The 21,815-nt window shown below is 40.6% G+C and overlaps 1 pseudogene; it reads left to right on the top strand.

The window, feature by feature from the left end:
- The first annotated feature begins 20,220 nt into the window (after positions 1-20,220).
- LOC122788360 lies at positions 20,221-21,465 on the top strand (annotated as a pseudogene).
- The last annotated feature ends 350 nt before the right edge of the window (positions 21,466-21,815 follow it).

Consider the following 21,815-nt stretch of genomic DNA (forward strand, 5'->3'; position numbering starts at 1 on the left):
TTTTTTTTGTCAGAAAGAATTGCTTTTTTGGTACTATTTCTTAAGTGTCTAAAGGTCTGTTGATCTGAGGGAGATTTGCTAGTTCTCCATTTTATCCAAGATTTGTTTCTGAGTAACATTTTTTGTCTTGTTTCTTTAGTTAACCAGGGGGCTGGTTTAGATTTAACTCTGATGGTTCGTTTTGGTGCATGATTGTCTAGGATTGTTCAGAATTTGGTGTTAAAATATTAACCTAACCAGAACCAGTGACTAAACGCCCTGCCCTTGTACTCAGAGTCACACAGGCTCATGAGGAGTGGTCTCTGCTTAACGTTCTGTGCACTTTTTAAACTACTTCACCTAACCAGAACCAGTGACTAAACACCCTGCCCTTGTACTCAGAGTCATACAGACTCATGAGGAGTGGTCTCTGCTTAACCTTCAGTGCACTTTTTAAACTACTTCACCTAACCAGAACCAGTGACTAAACGCCCTGCCCTTGTACTCAGAGTCACACAGGCTGATGAGGAGTGGTCTCTGCTTAACCTTCAGTGCACTGTTTAAACTAATTCACCTAACCAGAACCAGTGACTAAACGCCCTGCCCTTATACTCAGAGTCATACAGGCTGATGAGGAATGATCTCTGCTTAACCTTCAGTGCACTTTTTAAACTACTTCACCTAACCAGAACCAGTGACTAAACACCCTGCCCTTGTACTCAGAGTCATACAGGTTCATGAGGAGTGATCTCTGCTTAACCTTCAGTGCACTTTTTAAACTACTTCACCTAACCAGAACCAGTGACTAAACGCCCTGCCCTTGTACTCAGAGTCATACAGGTTGATGAGGAGTGGTCTCTGCTTAACCTTCAGTGTACTCTTTAAAGTACTTCACCTAACCAGAACCAGTGACTAAACGCCCTGCCCTTATACTCAAGAGTCATACAGGCTGATGAGGAGTGATCTCTGCTTAACCTTCAGTGCACTTTTTAAACTACTTCACCTAACCAGAACCAGTGACTAAACGCCCTGCCCTTATACTCAGAGTCACACAGGCTGATGAGGAGTGATCTCTGCTTAACCTTCAGTGCACTCTTTAAAGTACTTCACCTAGCCAGAACCAGTGACTAAACGCCCTGTCTTTATACTCAGAGTCATACAGGTTGATGAGGAGTGATCTCTGCTTAACCTTCAGTGCACTTTTTAAACTACTTCACCTAACCAGAACCAGTGACTAAACACCCTGCATTTGTACTCAGAGTCATACAGGTTGATGAGGAGTGGTCTCTGCTTAACCTTCAGTGTACTCTTTAAAGTACTTCACCTAACCAGAACCAGTGACTAAACTCCCTGCCCTTATACTCAAGAGTCATACAGGCTGATGAAGAGTGATCTCTGCTTAACCTTCAGTGCACTTTTTAAACTACCTCACCTAACCAGAACCAGTGACTAAACGCCCTGCCCTTATACTCAGAGTCACACAGGCTGATGAGGAGTGATCTCTGCTTAACCTTCAGTGCACTCTTTAAAGTACTTTACCTAACCAGAACCAGTGACTAAACGCCCTGTCCTTATACTCAGAGTCATACAGGTTGATGAGGAGTGATCTCTGCTTAACCTTCAGTGCACTTTTTAAACTACTTCACCTAACCAGAACCAGTGACTAAACACCCTGCATTTGTACTCAGAGTCATACAGGTTGATGAGGAGTGGTCTCTGCTTAACCTTCAGTGTACTCTTTAAAGTACTTCACTTGACCAGAACCAGTGACTAAACTCCCTGCCCTTATACTCAAGAGTCATACAGGCTGATGAAGAGTGATCTCTGCTTAACCTTCAGTGCACTTTTTAAACTACCTCACCTAACCAGAACCAGTGACTAAACGCCCTGCCCTTATACTCAGAGTCACACAGGCTGATGAGGAGTGATCTCTGCTTAACCTTCAGTGCACTCTTTAAAGTACTTCACCTAACCAGAACCAGTGACTAAACGCCCTGTCCTTATACTCAGAGTCATACAGGTTGATGAGGAGTGATCTCTGCTTAACCTTCAGTGCACTTTTTAAACTACTTCACCTAACCAGAACCAGTGACTAAACACCCTGCATTTGTACTCAGAGTCATACAGGTTGATGAGGAGTGGTCTCTGCTTAACCTTCAGTGTACTCTTTAAAGTACTTCACTTGACCAGAACCAGTGACTAAACTCCCTGCCCTTATACTCAAGAGTCATACAGGCTGATGAAGAGTGATCTCTGCTTAACCTTCAATGCACTTTTTAAACTACTTCACCTAACCAGAACCAGTGACTAAACGCCCTGCCCTTATACTCAGAGTCACACAGGCTGATGAGGAGTGATCTCTGCTTAACCTTCAGTGCACTTTTTAAACTACTTCACCTAACCAGAACCAGTGACTAAACGCCCTGCCTTATACTCAGAGTCATACAGGCTGATGAGGAGTGATCTCTTACCCTTCAGTGCACTCTTTAAACTACTTCACCTAACCAGAACCAGTGACTAAATGCCCTGCCCTTATACTCAAGAGTCATACAGGCTGATGAGGAGTGGTCTCTGCTTAACCTTCAGTGCACTTTTTAAACTACTTCACCTAACCAAAACCAGTGACTAAATTATCTGCCCTTATGAGGAGTGGTCTCTGCTTAACCTTCAGTGCACTCTTTAAACTACTTCACCTAACCAGAACCAGTGACTAAACGCCATGCCCTTATACTCAGAGTCATACAGGCTGATGAGGAGTGATCTCTGCTTAACCTTCAGTGCACTTTTTAAACTACTTCACCTAACCAGAAGCAGTGACTAAACGCCCTGCCCTTATACTCAGAGTCATACAGGCTGATGAGGAGTGGTCTCTGCTTAACCTTCAGTGCACTCTTTAAACTACTTCACCTAACCAGAACCAGTGATAAAGCAAACACCTCTTCTAAAACTTTAATCTATACTAATATAGCAAAAGTACTGCATGATATGGCAGACACCTGACCCAGGTTTCACCCATTTCTGGCATAGTCTGCACTTACAAATCAAGCATAGTGTTTCTCTGGCAACCTTTAAAAGCAGTCTGAATCACTATATGGATGATCACAATTGTTCACTGAGGGTATATGGGACAGACATACTTAATGCAGGACACTTTTGGTCTCTCTTCAGTCTTGGATGTGGTGGCTGAGCTTCTCAGTTCTCTTCTAGGCTGTAATCTTGGTAAGAACCACTGATCCTATAAAAAGTGAGGAAGACAACTTCAGATTTGGCAAAATGTAAATTCTCTGTGAGCTCAGCAGATGAACATATTTCCTCTGTCAGTCTTTGAAACAAGGAAAAAAATCTTTAGTTAGTAATGTACCAATTGATATGTCACATATATAAGCATATGCAAAGTAAGAATCACGCTGAATAATTGAAGCAACTTACAGCGAGTGACAGTCTCCTTCCCAGTCTCATATGTACCTACTCCATGGTCGTACAGTAGTGGGATAACAGACAAACTCCAAGAGCAGTGAAAGTTATTTTGCAGCACTGGGACTGACTGAAAAAAATGTTCATACTACCGACAGGCTTCCTGAAAAGTCTGAGTTTGGTATATCTATGGCTTTAAGGGAACTACTTCTACCCAGACTGGTATGTCATGTGATTCTGCATTTTGAGTTGCTACGAAGTAAAGCTTACATTATCCTATAATCTCTGCCTTCTTCCTCTTATTTATTTTTACAATGTGTATACTTTTATATGTACATATAATGCACAGTGTCAGAATTAAACGTGTCAGTCATTAGAAGCCACACTTTCATTCTGCTCTGTAGTTTGGTCTGTTTGAGCTGTTTCTGCAAAATCATGGCTCAGCAAGAAAGTTTCAGCAGTGTCATATCCACAAGTATTGCAAGACAAACTCGTGTCTCATTTGTTTAGATAAAAGTCGATTTTTTACATATTTATAATTTTCACACTTAAATAATGCATTTTTAAACAAAACAGTATCAAATTTTGTTCTCAAATGCATTGATTTTGTTTCTATGCTCCATGGATCTATCAGTTTTTTCAGATGTATTTCCTCAGATTTTTGAGATGCAGTTGTCTTCATTACAACCACTAATACCTTTGAATCTTCTAGGAAACATATGACAAATTTTGAATGTTTTTTTTTTTGTCCCCCCCTCCTTATTTCATCATTTCACTAGTTGTGTTTGCCTGGTCTTCATGAGACTATTTTTTTTATTCCCAGGAAGCTTTGTAACAAATAAGTGAATGGATCTGCTAAAAAATGGAAAATATTCTGTGTTTTTGTCACATGTGAGAAGCAGTTAAAATATTCAACCCTAAGAAGGAAGAACAAGAGAGGTGAGATTTAAGTCTTGAAAAAGAGAAGATTCAAGTTTCCTGGGATGCAAAGAAGTACAATTTCTAAGACCTCTACTTTTCCCAAGAAATCAGTAGTCAATTGATGCTTATGTTACTGAAGTGAAGCATAGACTGCAAGGCTGTGAGACTAGCAAATTGCATGATTCAATAATAAGAGATAGAGCTCTGCATGAAGTACAAAATGGTCGTCTAAGAGAGATTATTAAGGGACGTTGACACTGGACAAACAATCGATGTGTGCAGAGTGAGCAGAAAAGCATGGCTGAGGTGTTGGAAGTGGGTAGCATAAAGGGTGTGAGTGAAAAGGAAAGTAAAATAATGTCAAAATATTTAAAGGATGTTGGCGATCACATGTGTAAGATGGCTCTGGGTAATAATCAAGGAGAAATCAGGTGTAAGTCAGTTTATCGACAGACATTTCTCCAACTATCAATAGATCAAAGAAATTATCTAAAACACCTTTCAGTGAAAGTGGAGATTTTCTTTTTCTCCACTGTTGTGCAAACTCGAGGTAGGTGTCTATAACTTTGGAAATGTTGGGCTGGAGGGAAGCTTGCACCCTGCAAAAAATATTATTGCAAATTGACAAAAGGAGTTTCAACATAATTTTTGATCTATCAGCAGTCGAATAAACAGCTGTTGATAGATCGACATGTGTCTGGAGATACAGTATCTACTGCAAGTGATGTGACTACAGGCACTAGAAAGCATATTACAAAGCATTTAATTGCTTGTGAACTTTATGGGAGGTTGAAACCATTTTGCAAAAGTCTATAAAAGTCATTATAAAGTCTTGCAGCAATATGTGCATGCATTATTGGTGAAATAACAGAACAAAATGGAAATACTTAGTAACTTACAGTGAATGCAATGCATGCAGTTGACAATAATAAAAGGCTATCAATATATGCAGGAATTATAATGTGGATTTATTTAATACTGCAAGCCCTACAAATGACAAATTTTAGTTAGAAAATGAATGATCAAAGGCATCGGTACTGTGTTTAATCTTGATTCAGGGGATGAAGGAAATATATGATTATTTCCACACTTAATGCATTACATTTGTTTAATAACATTTACAAGTCTCCAAGAACACTTCTGAAAAATTTAAATCCTAACAGCTGCTTCCTGTACGGCAGGGGTTAATTGTCTACTGTGTGAATCTTGAAAAAGAAATTTAACTAAGCAATGCTACCAGGCTAGGTCAGAAAAAGGTCTATGTGGATCAGTGCTGATCCCTGATTAAAAAATACAAATAAATAGTGTTCATAGGTTCATAGGTTCATAGGTTCATACTAGGCTATCTGCCCAAGGGCATTTATAAGCCTAGCCCATAGATATGTGGCTTTCGCTATGCCTATTATTTTGCTGTGCCTCTGTCAAGCAGTGACACTGAAGTAATCCCTGGGGTATATCTGCGATCTCCCATCCATTGGTCAAGATTCCTCTTGAACAAGGCCAGCGAGGTGCTCTGCCTCACATGTACCGGGATTTTGTTCCACAACATAGGGAGTCTCTGGGTGATGAATCTGTCCCTCCAGCACGTCCTATTAATAACCGTGTCAAGGTTTAAGTCTCCCGCCCTTGTGGTTCTGAGGGATCTAGATTTTTTGAGGTGAAGCATATTCATCAAATCTGGGTTTGACATGCCCTTATATGTCAGGCACAGGTCACCTCTGAGCAAGCGGTATGAGACTGAATAGAGCTGGAGTTCTTTCAGTCGGGCAGCATAAGACATATTTTTGAGACCCTTTATCCTTTTGGTGAGGAACTTTTGGGGCCTTTGCAACTACTGCAGGTGTCGGGTCAGATACATTCCGAATGGGGCATTGTACTCAATCATAGGTCTAATGAGTGATGAGTACAGGGGGACGATGACCTCCCTTGATCTAGATGTGAATCCCTTCATGATCAGGTGGGCAATGTAGAAGGTTTTCCTGACTACTTTAGCAACATGAGTGTCAAACGAAAGGCTAGTGTCAACCTGGGTCCCCAGGTCCCTGATGACTTCTTCTGTGCTCAGTGGATTGCCACCTATATGGTAGCTAGGGGTAACCTTGTTTTTCCCGAAGGGTATGACTATGCATTTCTTGGCGTTTAACTTTAGGCCATGGCTCTGGCACCAGTTATCTGTTTCTGTGAGGCCCTTCTGAAGGATATCTGTGTCAGAAGTGTTTTCGACTATGGCACCCAGTTTGCAGTCATCTGCAAACTTTGTCAGCCATAACCCTCCTGTGTTTGCTTGTACTTCAGAAAAGTAGATGCCGAACAAGAGTGGACCCAGGACTGAGCCCTGTGGGACACCACTTGTGACAGGCTTTGAGTCTGACATGGCTCCAGCAACTCTGACCCTGTGGGTTCTGTCACTTAGCCAGTTTGCAACCCATCTTGTGATGTATGGGTTTACATTCAAGCTGGTGAGTTTTTCGATGATACCTGAGTGGGGTATTGTGTCGAAGGCCTTTGCCAGGTCGAGGTAGGCTGTATGGACTGCCTTTCCCTCATCAATGGCCTTGGTGACTGTTTCAAAAAAGTCAACCAAGTTTAAAAGGCATGATCTGCCTTTGACAAAGCCAAACTGGGCTGGATCCAAAATCTGCAAGTTCCCTATGTCTTTATTTATGAGTTCCATTATGATCCTCTCCATGGCTTTGCAGATAAGGCTTGTCAAGCTAATGGGACGGTAATTTCCAGGGTCGGTGGAGGCACCGCCCTTGTGAATTGGGACCACAGTCGCCGTGCGCCCCTCCTTGGGTACGTATCCTGAGGTGATGCTAAGATTAAACAGCTGTCCTAACTGTGGGTTTAATTCCTCATTGAGTTCGTGGAGCACACAGCCGGGGACACCATCCGGTCCCATGGATGCTGTGTTTTTTGCGTTGGAGAGAGAAGTTCTCACCTGGGCGTTGGAGATGTTTGGGGGGCTACAATCCTCTGGTATAGATATCTCTCCTTTTGGAGGGGAGGGGGGGGAGAAGTTTGCACTAAACCTGTCAGCCAGTATGTTGGCAATGTGTGTAGGTTCAGTAATCTTCACATCATTTTGGACTAATTCTGAGCATATCTGGGAGTTTCCTCCTAGGTTTCTAACATAGCTAAAGAAGGCCTTATGATTATCTTTTGTGTCCTTGGCGATTTTTCTCTCAAAATTAGCCTTGGATGATTTTATGAGAGCTCTTAGTTTTTTACTTATAATGATCAAAGGTGTCTTACCTTTCAAGGATTTTGCTCTATCTTGTAGTAGCTTCCTCCTTTTGTTGTAGAGCTTGTTTATGGCTGGGGTCCACCAGACTGGACGCTTGCCTTTGGTACAAAGAGTCTTAGTTTTGTTTGGGATTGCCTGATCCATGCAGTCCTGTAGGTGCTGGTAGAAGGCATTTGTAAGTGATTCAGCGGTTTGAGTAATGTTTACCACTGGCTCAGGGGCCTTAAAGGAGACCACACTAGTTTTTAGAATGGTTAATGTGAAGTTTTTCACTGTGGTATTTTTTATTTCAGGTGGGGGCGGGATAAGGATCTCCAGCGGGATTAGTTTATGATCTGATCTCACCAGTGAGGGGTATACTTCCAGTGTTGAACATTGTGATCCCATGTTTGTGATGATGAGATCAAGTATGTTTTCTCCTCTTGTGGGGATGGTGATTAGTTGTTCCATGGCATTTGAGTTTATGAACTCCAGGAACCTTTGGGCTAGAGAGTTTGGGCTTGAGTAGTGTTCCCAGTCTATATTAGGGTAGTTGAAGTCACCTAGTATGATGGTGTTTGGAGACACATTTATCCCCTCCAGTGTTTTCAGGAAGGCCATGTGAGGTTCCTGAGTTTGAGAGGGTGGCCTGTAACATGCTACAAATTGCAGAGCAGTCTTGCCTATGATTAATTGCACCTGGATGGTCTCCGATGCATCGTGCGTTGCCACCAACCTTGAGGTGTGGGTGTCCTTTATGAATATGGACACCCCCCCTCCTTTTTTGGTGTTGTCCGGATGTTGGGGCCGGAACGCATGATATGAGGTGAAACCTCATAGTGCTGGGGTGCTCTCAGGAGCCTTGAACCAGGTTTCTGTCACAGCACAGACATCGATGTTCTCCATACTGAGAAGGGCCTTGAGTGCGTGCATCTTGAGATTGAGACTTCTGGCATTGAGCAGCATTACCCTTAGTTTTTTTCCTTTTTTGTGTTCTAGGGTGGTAGGTTTAGAATTTGAGCCTTGCCTAAAAAGGCACTATGGGGTGGCAAGAGCCTTTGCCAATATCCGAAGCCCAGGGTGACAGGTGCAAGCCGTCCCTTGAAGCAGCATGGCTTGTCCAGCATGTCATCCCAGGCAGACAGACATTGGATCCCCTTTGAATGACACCAGAATTTAAGCCAATTATTAAAGCTGATCATCTTATCACTGTATTGTGGCATCATTCTAGGTGAAGGTAGGATACTGCTCAAGGTCAGGGTCATACCTGCTTGGGCTACATAATCAGAGAGCTCCTCAATGTCTCTTTTCATGTAGTCCGAGGAGGTACGTCTCAGGTCGTTGACACCAGCGTGGACAATGACTGAGTCATACTTGTACCTGCTGTTGAGAGACCTGAGTGCTTGCGTTATGTGGCGGATTCTAGCACCTGACAGGCAGCTTACTGTGACCTTCTCCTTACTCAGTCTGGTGAGCAGGACGTCAGTGTGTCTGACTATGGAGTCACCAATGACGAGTGTGTCTGGCATTGTGTTTGGCCTTAAGGGCTGTGACTGTTTGACACTCTGACTGTGTGGTCTATGTGTTGCATGTGTTTGGTCCTGAGGTGGTAGTTGTTTGGGTGTCTGCTTTGGTGGCCTCTGCTGTTTTGGTAGATTTTTGATCAGAGCCTCCAAGTATGTCTTTGTGTGATTATGTGTATGATTTGAAGTTGTGATGGTACTATGTGTGACTGGGTATGTAGTGTGTGTGGTTACCTTCTCCTCCTGTCTGGTCTTGCCAGTCCTATGTTGAGAGAGCTCAGCCTCCAGTTTGGCCGTATAGTTGCATCTCTCGCATGTATTTGTGTTTTGTGGGAGAAGGAGAGGATTGTCTGTGTACATGAGGCAATTGTAACATTGCCTCAATATTCCCAGGTTCACCAGTTGAGCAGGAGAGGACACTAGCAACTGATCCCTCGACATGCTAGAAGTAATAGATAAAAAAACTTACAAAAGACTCCAAGGGATGTGGGTTCTAGGCTGGTGGGGTACTATCTATAATAAAAGTGCTTTATCAAGGTGCAAGTACTGTAGGAGCAAGTGCTAGGCTTTACAGATAGAGAATAGTGTACTTGGGAATCAAGTAGAGATGAACTTTTTAGTTATAGGATACGCTGGTTAGATCAGCAATACAGTTCGAGGAAGGTAGTTATAAGGGAAAATTTGAAGAGTGGAATTTAGGTAGCCCGAATAGTTTAACCTTGTTTAACCGCTGCTGCTCTTGTGTGCAACAGTGGCAACTCCGCGCTAAAGCGCGCTAACGCGTGCTTTATAGCAGGGGGTGGGAAAAAACAGGAAATGACCCAACGAATTACTAGTTGCTGTTTCTAACCACTCCTCTGAGGACAAACAAGCAGCTCAGTACTCCCCACTCCCACTGGTGAGTAAAGAAACTACCTCTGGCCACACAAGAAAATGGAGGAACACAGAAACCAAATACAAAGCCCAGGGATCAGCAAAATTTGATCACTGGAACAACTAGCTAGGAAAGTTTAGGAAAGGAGAAGTATTTTTTTTTTTTTTAGTTTTTTTGCAAACAGACAGAAAAAATGCAGTAAATGCTTTGTTTTTCGACTAAATTGCTATCAAAGGCTGGTACACTTGAGTGTATTAGCCTGTTTGTTACTTTTAAGCAAAACTTTAGCCAACAAGTGCAATCAACAATTTAAGCACAGAAAAACAGGAAAATAAGGTAATAAAACAGTAATATAGGCACAAACAGTAGTCGAAAAGCTCAAAAGATCAAAAAATGCAAAATAAAAAGTTATTGCATGAAGGTAATCCAATAGCTTATGGCTTAAAATCTCTGAATGATACTCAGATATGCTATGTTCAAACAGAATTTGCTGTAGTTTTTGGTTGTTCTGTGACTATTCCTGGGATTCAGAAAGGCTTACCTCAAAAGGTTTTTGCATCACTCTATGCATTCGTAATTCATAGACCAGTACTGCTAAAGTTGTCCCATCACAGGGGCTCAGTGCAGAAAGAAGTGTTGTGGGTGAAGTGGCATGCTAATTCAGCAATCCAGGGAATGGTTAATGCTAATTAACCACATGCTCTTCACTGGAAATGTCTGTGTTTCCCGATTTCCTCAACTGAGCAATTCAGAGAATTGCTCCACTACGTAAAATTTACTCAAGGAGGAAAAGTGACTCCTGTCAAAGCATGGTTATAACCCATTCACAAGGGTGTGTGTGTGTGTGTGTGTGTGTGTGTGTGTGTGTGCGCGCGCGCGCGAGTGTGCTCACACTCACATGTCTGCTGAGGCCGCATGAATGTGTGCGTGTGTGTGTGTGTGCGTGTGCATGTGCGTGTGCGTGTGTGTGTGCATGTGTGTGCGTGTGTGTATGCGTGTGTGTGTGTGTGTGTGTGTGTGTGTGTGTGTGTGTGTGTGTGTGTGTGTGTGTGTGTGTGTGTGTGCGCGCGCACACATGTCTGCTGAGGCATGAGTGAGGCTGCATGAATGTGTGTGTGTGTGTGTGTGTGTGTGTGTGTGTGTGTGTGTGTGTGTGTGTGTGTGTGTGTGTGTGTGTGTGTGTGCGTGCGTAAGTGTGCATGTTTGTGTGCATGTGTGTGCTCGTGCACACAGGTCAGTGTGTGTGCACGTGCATGCACACAAGTGTGTGGATAGGAGCTTCTGTGAATGTGTTGAAATATGGGGGGGGGTTGTTTTGTTGATGAGTATGTGTGTGTAAGAGGACCCTTGCTAATGCAGTACATGGGCTATTAGGGAAAACACTAGTGTGGTCAGACTACGCTAATGTTTCAGTCAGAGACATGGTAACGAGCATATAATTATGCTTTTATCATTACCTCCATATCTGTCTCTGAATCAAAGTTTCTTGCCTTTGTGCTTATTGCTAACCCATATTGGGAAATTAGTGCAAACCATGAGTGTTTTAATGAATCCTAGAGTAAATCTACAGTTGCAGAGTTAAAGTAGAATAAGAGAAATGGACCATAAACCATCCCAAAGGATATTCAAGAAGTCTTTATATAAGGCATCTGCAAGACTTTAGTGGATGCAAACATTTGAGTTGCAAGTTCAGTACAAAAGTTAATACACACAGTTATACTAAGTACAGCATAACCCAATGAGTCCAAGGACAATTTATTTAAGAAAACTTTGAAAGTCCTATGGATTTTTTCTCTATTACCTTTGTCTACCAAGAAGCTAGTGCAGCTTAAAGTAGGTACAAGGGAAGACACTGAATTACATTTTGCTCAGTTGTGACATGTGGGTCAAATAATGCAAAGTCATTTATTCTGTTAATTTGTGTTTATTTTCTATAGTGATATGAGCTTTTGTGTTTTCGGGGATTATTATTCCTATTGAACAGTGAGAAGCCATATTAAGAAAAATCCATGAGTCACACCATGGCATGTGCAAGTGAAAAGAAGGTGAGATGCTCTATATTGGTTTAATATGGCTGAACAAACAGAACTAACAATACAGAAATGTGGAAGATTGCTTCTTTTCAATACAAAGAAGTACATCATCCGTTGTGTCCAGACTAGTACTAAAAATGTGTACTTACATGATATCACAAGCCAAATTGTTGTTGCATTTCTGAAATCTATCACTGTCAAACACAGAACTCCTGATGAACTAATGTGGTACTCAGTTAGTAAGCCAGGTATTTCATAACTCAATAAATCAGTGGGAGTTCAGACCCGTTTTCTTGTGTCCTTGGTATTCTTAACATTACACCCAAGTGGAATGAATGGTTCTGGCAATAAAAAACACATCTGAAAGTATGACAGTTCAGAGCTTTTAGTTATCAATCTGTTGTTAGGTATAGAAGCATGCCATTACAATCTGTGAGTTTTACTCTAGAACAGTTGCTGATGGGGAAATGTCTTAAGCCAAAAAAGGATAATAAAACTGCTACTGAGCTGTTTACAGAAAGGTAGTGAAAGATATAGGTTTTACTGTGACAAAGTATCACAAAATCCTTCAGTTTTACAGAATGGAGAAAGAATAAGGATGAGAATGGGCCAAAACTAGAATCATTTGGTAATTCACAGAAATGTTTAGTTCAAAGAGGAAAGAGTGAGGAGAAAATCAGGCAAAATCAAGATTCATTTGGTATTTCACAGTAGTTTAGTTTTAAGTACTGTAATTGGTTATAAAGAAAATTCTAGACCGTATTTGGTGCAAGGTCCTCGGATACAAGTAAAGAGAAGAAAAAGGAAATCCCTGACTAAACTACCAGATTCAGCTGATAATCCATTGTCTATAAGTCAAAAACAAAAGATGTATTAGCTGTACCAGAGCTTGTGGATCCATCCTACCTTCTCAGAGTAAAAATTGTCTTGATGGATGATTATCCAGCTCAAACAGAATCTGCATTAATGACTGATTCTCATAAAAATAGATGTTCAAACAGTTAAATGGGACAATTCTAATCAATTCTCTATGAGGAGTCCAGTTCTGAACAACTGTTAAATATACCATTTATATATTTACATATAAATATCAAATATACATTTTCTTGAGTTAGATGGATTACTTTTCTGGATTCACTTTATATCTTCTAATTTATTTATTTTTTATTTTGTTTGTTAACTAGGTGAGTGGACTGGTCATAAGACCCCTTTCTTCCTTCCCCTTCTCTTGCATGCTAATGATACAGATATTCTTACGTCTTGTTCTATGTTCATTATCCACTTGTTTCTCTTTAAGCATCTCCAGCTCAGGCAACACATATGTATATTACCTCTAGATTCTTTATTTTTTCTCTATAATTCCTCAATAGCACCTGCATGCAAATTCAATGCCTCAACATAGTCTCATTATAATCCAGAAATATATTTACCAAGTTCTTTACATTCTCCAGTCCTCTTTGAAATTCTGCCATTTACTCGTCTGAGGGTACCACAGCAGACATTATGTCTCAGATGTTGACAGGATAACACCACCTTAGTACTATGTGCCATGCTATCTTATTTACCAAGCTTCTTTTTATGCTTCCACCCAGTATTAGTCTAAATACCATTTGGGACATAAACTTCACTGTAAAACTATACCACCTTCCAAATGTAAATCTGGTTATACTAAAAATAAACTATCAAGCAAATAAGAGCAACTGAGTAAGTGCGTCTTCTTCTTAAAACACCATCAGCTGAAGTCCAGTTTCCTGTTTTAATTCCTAATCTCATCACCCAGATTTGACTGTCAAATTGCACTAAAAGAACTAGTCTGCCCGTTTCCCAGGAAACATGTCATGTACCTGTAGTTTCAATGCTGTCTGATATAAGGTTGATTTGATAAGGCTGCATTACTAGATACTTTGTAGAATCCTTGTCATCACTAGTAGATAGGAAAATGCAATTGCTACAACCATATGTCTGTGTTGGCTTTTTCCTGGTACAAAGGCCTGAAATATGTTGAGTGATAAGATACAGCAGTCGGTGAAATACATTTCTAAAGAAAGTAAAGTGAGAGAGATTAGATGCAATCCTAACATTGTGTGCACTGAGGAAGCCACATACCACACAAAGGAACGAATGGCTAAGTCATGCTTTATTTATACAGCAATGTAAGGACTGTTTTACAGAGGATAAAATACTGGAATGAAGAGCTGTGTTTTGTATAAAGTTGCCATTTAAGAACACTTGCAGGCTAAGCCTTGTTTGTGCTGAGTTCATGATAAGGTAAATATCAGCCTCATATTACTGCTGAATACTTTATCATGAGTCAGTGGTTTCAGTCAAAAAAAAAATCAGCATGTTTTTTTTCCAGAAAGCCTGCCTTTAGGCAGCTACATTTCTCTAATGCTTTAAAGAGTTATTTGGGGTTTAATATACTAAAACAATCTCCATGTAATGACTCCACGATAGAACAGCAATTAACATTGCTGCCTAATTGTACTTGATCCTCTGGTTTGATTCTCAGCAGAGTTGCCTTCTAAGTAGAGTTTGCAGGGTCTATATCAGATAGTCGAAGTTTTGTAAGTTCAAACACCATATGTTCGAAATTATATGTTTGAACTTACAAAACTTCAAAAAAAAAAAACAAGCGGAAACTAAATAAAGGGTTGTAAGCGGGGGGCAAGCCCCCCTGCGACCCCCACACCCCCCCCACTCTTTAAATATACCAACTCTGAGACCGCACTACAATGCGGCATAGTCTCGGAGTTGGTATATTTAAAGAGCAGGGGGTGTGGGAGGTGCTTACAAGTGTCAAGTAAGTTATTTATTTATTTATTTATTTTTTGCATTCAAAGTATGACAACTTTGAACATATGGTCTTGACCATATAACGTTCGAAGTTGTCATACTTCGACTATGTGATATAGACTCGAGTTTGTATGTTCTAACTGGAGTCTTTGTTTTTTTTCCCACATTCCAAAGATATGCTAACAGGTAGACTGGCAATGCTAATCTAGCCCCTGGTATGCATATGGTTGTTAGTTCATATGCTATGCAATGTACTGGCATCTATCCAGTGCTGTTTCCAGAATAGGATACAATCCCATGGTGCAGAGATCACACATGTTCTCTTTTTACATTTCTTTAGAATTGTATACTTTTACATCTCATTCAGGTCAGTCAGGTTTTAGGTATTACAATTCTTTAGACATTTTATACTTTTACATCTCATTCAGGTCAGTCAGGTTTTAGGTATTACAATTCTTTAGACATTTTATACTTTTACATCTCATTCAGATCAGTCAGGTTTTAGGTATTACAATTCTTTAGACATTTTATACTTTTACATCTCATTCAGGTCAGTCAGGTTTTAGGTATTACAATTCTTTAGACATTTTATACGTTTACATCTCATTCAGGTCAGTCAGGTTTTAGGTATTACAATTCTTTAGACATTTTATACTTTTGCATCTCATTCAGGTCAGTCAGATTTTAGGTATTACAATTCTTTAGAAATTTTATACATGTTCATCTCATTCAAGTCAACCAGGCAGTTTAGTGCAGAGAATTAAGGATGTAACAATCATCTTCATCATGTAGTCCTAATCAGGGCCTGGTAAAATTATAGCATTATATTTTCACATTTGGACTATACCCCTGAGATACATCCCAGAATTCTGTTTGCTCCTGCCACTGCCTTACGATTGTCCTTCTGTTGGTCCATGCCAGGTGTGACTAACACACACAGATCCTTTTTCTGTTTTTTGACTATTACTTCTACTCCTTACAGCTGCTATGTTTTCTCAGTAGTTACAGTTAACCAGGTGCAATACTTTGCATTTGCATACAGTGAACCTTATATGTCCACTTCCTGTCCACCTGGTCATCTTTTCCAAATCCTTCCTTAAATTTGTGCCATCAATGAATAAGTCAAATCTGCTCTCTTTTCACTCATAAATGTCTGAAGTGAATGCACTGAGGAGTACTAGGCCTAAACCTGTCCCCTGTGGTGCCCTTGTTATTAGTGACATTGTCCAGCTCCAGTCATTCAACCATGGAGCAACCTAATTCCATAGTCATCATCCTACCCAATCCCTCCAGTTTAACTAATTGCTTTCTGGGCAGGATCAATTTAAATGCCTCAGTAAAATCCAGGTAGACCACATCTACTGGTAATCCTATGTCAAGTTTTTTCCTTTATCTCAGTCACAAAACTGAATCAGATTTTACTGGCAACTTCTTACTAACTATAAAGCCTTTTGACTGTTGTTCCAGAAGCTGCAGCCCTCAAAGAAAGCAACCAGTCTATCCCTCAGGATTCTGTCTATGAGTATCACTGCTTATTTTGCTGGGTCTATGTTCATCTAGCAAATGGAATTTCCATCAAACGGCTGAACATCAAACCCTATCCATCGAACATTCATTCAGCAAATGTTCACTTCATTGATGAGGGAAAGTAACTAGATGGCCACCACTTCCCCATGTGCCCCACTGCAGCATTTCAAACCCACCAAGGTAGGGGGCTTTGCCCCCCACCCCCAACTATATATACCAACTCCAAGACCACACTGTAGTGGGGAAAGGGTCAGATGGGCAAGTGGTGGCCAACTAGTTACTTTTCCCATCGATTAAATGAATGTTCGCTGAAAGAATGTTCGATGGATAGGGTTCAATGTTCAGCCAATCAATAGAAGTTCCATCCGATAGCTGAACATAGACCCTCTTCTATTAGGTTAACAGGGTTGTAGTTCCCTTAATATTTCCTGCTACCCTTCCCTTATACAGGGATAGTTCATTTATAGGTTCATAGGTGCTTACTAAGCTACTGATCTGTGAGGATCTTAAGAAGCCTAATCTTACATTCCCATGGTCATTTTTAGCCCCTATGTTTTACATACAAATAACCCAGAGATGGGCAGAACAAAGATGTATTGGGACATTTACATGTTTAACCTATCCATAGGGGAAAGGGGTGCTGAACCAAGGGTGAATTTGTGGTTACCCATCACTTCATCTAAATTAAGATTGACTGGAGTAAGAGTTAGAGAAGTACTTTGCTTTATGTAGCGTGGAAGATCGTTCCATAGAAGTGATATTCTTTGTGATATAGACCTATGCCTCAAACATGTTCTACTTATTTTGCAAAAGAGACTGAGATCCCTCGAGTTGGTGTTTAAGATACCACTGCAATTGCAAATGTGTTATAGGTCTGACCGAAAAGGGCCTGTTGAAGCTCTGTACATAAGAAACAGGTCACCTCTAAGTAATCTGTATGACACTGAGAAGAAGTACAAGGCTTTGAGATGGACTGCATAGTTTTTATGATTTAGGCCCTTGATTTTTTAGTGCAAAAGCACTGTGGTTATTCCACGTTTGACAACTATTTAGACAGATATACACTGAAATCAGCATTATACTCAATGATCAGTCAAATGAGAGCCGAGTACAGTGGAATGATTACATCCCTGGACCTGGAAGCAATACCTTTAGATATAAATTCTGCAATGAAAAAAATGACCTCCTTACAACAGTAGATACATGCTGATCAAAGGACACTTCATTGTTGACATACAGTCCCAGATTCCTAACTAAAGGATCAGTTTTCAGGAGTGTGTTGTTGTCACTGTGATAGTTACAAGGGAAGTCATGCTTGCTGAAGGACACAATTATACACTTCTTGGCATTTAGTTTCAATCCATTGTTTTGACACCAGCTGTTTGTTTTGGGCAGTCCCTCTTGGAGGATCTTGGTGTCTTCTGGGGAATTTATGATTGCACCAAGTTTGTAAGCATCTGCAGACTTGGTCAACTACAAACCTTTAACATTAGCTTTGACCTATGAGAAGTAAATGCCAAAGAAGAGTAGTCCAACTGCAGAACACTGGGGTATACTGTTAGTGACCGGTCTTTTGCAGGAGGTAGAGCTGCCCACTTTAACTTTCTGGGTTCTGTTTGTCAGCCAGTTTGCTATTAATTTACAAACGTTCTACAGTGGCCAGTGATCTGTTCAAAATGTCCATCAGGGTACCTGCCTGCACACTTGCCAGATTCCTGATGATCCTTGGAGGCAACTTATCTGGTCCTTGTGCTTTGCCCTCCCTTAGAGAATCCACTCCCCTTTCAGCCTCCATCTTCTCTGCCTTAGTGTCTATCAACTGCTATTCCTCACTCTAACCTTGGTACCTAACATAATGTGCACTGAGGTGCGTGCCTGTTATATGACTCTGAACAAGTCACATAACCAGACATTGTACTCATGTCACCGGTAGAAAGTGCCTTAAAAAGGCACGTGTTTACCAAATGTATCAAGCAAATAAATTAACAAATGCATAAATATTTCAGATATGCAGTGTCAAACATGTAATGACTTTATTATGCATAGTGTTTACCTATGATATCTTCTTACTGTGGTCCACCTAAAGTGTGTTTTAAATCAAGCTATTGGGCTCTCCTGAATCACAACTACATTAGAATGTTATCTATAGTGTGCAATTATTTATCTATTATTCTATACTACCCAGGATTTCATAGTGTGGAGGTTTGTATGTGTTTTGTACTCCACTTGCTGGGCTTGAGCTAAATATTACTATTACACTATGATGCAATTAAATTAGACTTTAGGTATGTTAGAGAACATCAAACTAACTATTTGTGATACTAGGTTTTAAGCTAGGTTTTAAGACAGTGAATTTAAAATTATCTGTTTCCAAATGTTATCAGTTTTCAACATTAGAAGAACACTTTGAGTATCCCTGTTATATTAAATAACTAAGGTAGTTGATATTCAGCACACCCAGTGACCAACACGTCATAAGGTTTGCAAATATTTGCACAAGTATGTAGTTAGTTGTGACTTAAATAGTATCACTTTTTACAGTACTTTCATTTATCTACTTTTCTTGATAACCTTTGTATTTCAAACAATGTGCATATCAATTCATTCAGGAATGATAGAAAGCTGAGTGTGAAAACTACAAGACTGTAAGCTGTCTTACTTAACTGATACTCAGCAGTTATCAGTATTAGCCTCTATACATAACTTTATTTATCCAAGTAAATAAAATCATGCATTCTCTTTCTCTGTGGATTCTTAAAGCATAGTCATTTTTCTGGCTCTAGGCTGTATTTAGTTAATCTGTAATGTGACTGATGAATATGCGTCTGCCATTCCTTCACATTAGAACTAGCCAGACTGGTTTCAGCATTATCTGTAAATACAAGCTTAAGCTGCTGTTTTAGCTTTAATCTCTCACCAGGTAGCAGCTCTTCTAGAGATATTTTCAAGGTGAAACACAGAATACAGCTTAATACTGGGGGGTCATGAGAGAGAGACTCCAGGATATAGCTGATGGTAGACCTCTGTGGTGAGAAACAAAAACATTTTTTGAAAGTATTACATGTATAGTACTGCAACTTTGGGTTGCAGCTTCCTTACATAATGTATTCATAAAGTTTATTGTCTGCCCATTTTAATTTATTTGCACCAGTTGCACCAAAATAATGCCTGTACTCTCAATATTCCATGACTTTGTACCATGTATACTGTATTACCTGATGACAGTAAAATGAGGTGTTTAATTTCTGATGACAAATGTGCTTCCTGCATACTTGCTCTGTATATTAACTTTCTACCAGTATGACTGTGACTATGTAAAAAACTACCTGACTTTCAAACTGACCTCATGATTTGAAAAAGACTGTACAGGAAGTGTTACGATTGTTGGTAACCGCTACCTAGGTTGAAAGGCAGGCAGAAGTCTTATAAATGGAATTTTACAAATTGATTTTTCATCATTTTCAGTATACATCTGCCATTTTAACTTTTTCTAAGCTGAATTACTTAAATGTATGTTAACATGGGTAACAACTACTGCAGTGGTGGTGCTGAGGTAGCGTTGTCGCCTCACAGTAACATGTTGCCCTATTTGATTCTCAGCTAGAGCGTCTTCTGTGTGGAGACATGCGTGAATGGGCGTACCTTCATTAAAGGCTGTGTGTCAGGGCTGGCAACTCGGCACGTAAAAATCTACTGCCAATCATTAGCGGACCGGAGTTCCATTGTGGCGACCCCTAACCGGGAAAAGCCGAAAGATACAACAAGATACAACATGTTAACATGGGTAACACAAAGCTAGTGAGTCAGGCAGTAAAATGATAGGTGGCAATAGCCATCATAAACAATAAAAAGAAAAGAAGGGTGGAAATAAAACCCAGAATGAGGTGAAAGGAACAAAACAGTATGCATAAAAACTAATCCCTCATTTCATGTTCCACGGCAGCCAGCAACACATGGTACTTCTGCCAATCTGTACTCAAGCAGCAATGTTGTGCAAGCAGCACAGGTGCAGAGAAAAGAGCTCAAGGAGAACCAAGGTGACAGCAAGCAACAGAACAGTACTACAAGGAGACGCATTCTGGATACCAATGTGGACTTCCCACATACTCCACTTTTTAGTGGGGCTAGTAAACAATGACTGATGGTGGACACTGAAGACTGGCATCCAAGGACAGGAACTACACAGTCCAGGTCTTTTTACATCCTGGCACAAATCACTGGCACTGAAAGTGCTGTTTCAACTCCAAGTCCTGCCGTAGAAAGTCAAAATGAGCAAAATGACTTTGTGGCACCAACCCCTGCTGGTGGCCATGCAGCAGCTTCAGTGAAGACCATGTCCAAGGCACCAGCAAATGTCCCTAAACCAGCTTACTCCAATGCAGCAACTGTTTCCACTTTCCAGAGTGGTGAAGGCCCAGGCACAGGGAAAGTTACAGGTCTGCAGTCTGCCAGCCAAGCAGGTCATAGTATGCCAAAGGCCACTGCAATGTCTGGACATGTAACGCAATCTGGATGGTCATCAAACTCTCCAGCTAAGCAGGGGCTATGGAGTACAGGTAATAGGCCTGCTCCACAGCCCCAGCCAATGGGCCAGGATACATTAGTACAGAGGGCTGAGCATATTCCTGCAGGAAAAAGGACACCCATGTGTGCTGAATGCAACTCTGTCATTCCTTATGGCCTTAGGGAAGTCATGGCATCCAGAGGAGTTTAACTGTGCCCACTGCAAAACCTCAATGGCTGATCTTGGATTTGTCCAGGAAAAGGGCTTCATATATTTTGAGCATTGCTATGAGCAGTTCTTTGCACCAGAATGCACCCGCTGTCAGAGAAAGATACTTGGTGAGGTCATCAACGCCTTAAAACAGACTTGGCATGTTGGCTGTTTCATCTGTGTTGTTTGTCATAGACCGATCCGTAATAATGTCTTTCACATGGAGGATGGTGAACCTTACTGTGAGACAGATTTCTACAGTTTGTTCGGTACCATGTGTCATGGATGTGAATTCCCAATTGAGGCCGGTGACAAGTTCTTAGAAGCCTTAGGCTATACCTGGCATGACACCTGTTTTGTATGTTCTGTTTGCTGTACTTCATTAGAAGGGCAGGCCTTCTTCTCAAAGAAAGATAAGCCATTGTGCAAGAAACATGCCCATGGTGGTAACATTTAATGGACATCAGCATAATGGAAGAAGAGTCAACAGGAGTGAAAATAGCCATTTTACCTGTTGTTTTATCATGATAGAATTATGCAATTTAATATTTATATAGATGTTTAAAGAAAGGAAATACTGATGTCTGGGGAGACTTGTGCCATTCAGAATAATTTGTTTAACTGAATCACCATGTTGTTGTGAGCTAATGTGTGCTTGCCAGTAGGTATATTTTTCCTGAGTGATTCCTAACCTTAGCTTAGTGGAATGTATCTGTAACGACATTCTGGGAAACAAAATGTCACGTATCAGGGGCTACAGCAGTAATTGTGGTCATCATAAACTTCAAGATTTACCTTTATGCTACTGAGA

Source organism: Protopterus annectens, chromosome 13.part0 (genome assembly GCF_019279795.1).
Source record: "Protopterus annectens isolate FY-2018-M chromosome 13.part0, PAN1.0, whole genome shotgun sequence".
In the NCBI taxonomy this organism is placed as follows: Eukaryota; Metazoa; Chordata; order Ceratodontiformes; family Protopteridae; genus Protopterus; species Protopterus annectens.